We start from the raw sequence: 514 nt of genomic DNA on the forward strand, positions 1-514 counted from the left end.
TATTTGTTTTACTGCAATGAGCATGGATTATCTTTTGAATGAAGGAGGCTCACTGGTACAGTGGTTAAATGCTTGATTACTAACTGAAAGTTTGGCAGTTGGAAACCAACAACTGTTCTGCAGGAGAAAAGACCTGTGGATATACTTCTGTAAAGATTACAGCCTAAAATCCTATGAGGTAGTTTTACTCTGTTCTATAAATGTCCTTAGCAGTCAAAATTGATGTTATGCAAAAAACTACATATTTTACATCAGAAAAAAGTAAACAAAATAGTAAAGCTCTTTCAAATGACTATGGTTCTGTTGTTTTCAATTTAGAAAAGTCAAATGAGTATAGGACAAACAGGATAAAGAAATGGCAATGAGAGGGAGGAAGTGGAATGAGTGTTGTTACATTGTGAGGACTGCAACCAACGTCATGAAACAAAATGTGGATAAACTATTGAATGGAAAACCAATTTGCTCTGTAAATTCTCACCCAAGTAACAATTGTTGTTGTTATGTGCCGTCGAGT

The sequence above is a fragment of the Orycteropus afer genome, unplaced genomic scaffold, assembly GCF_000298275.1.
Source record: "Orycteropus afer afer isolate SDZICR_OR568_19922 unplaced genomic scaffold, OryAfe1.0 scaffold00844, whole genome shotgun sequence".
Taxonomy (NCBI): Eukaryota; Metazoa; Chordata; class Mammalia; order Tubulidentata; family Orycteropodidae; genus Orycteropus; species Orycteropus afer.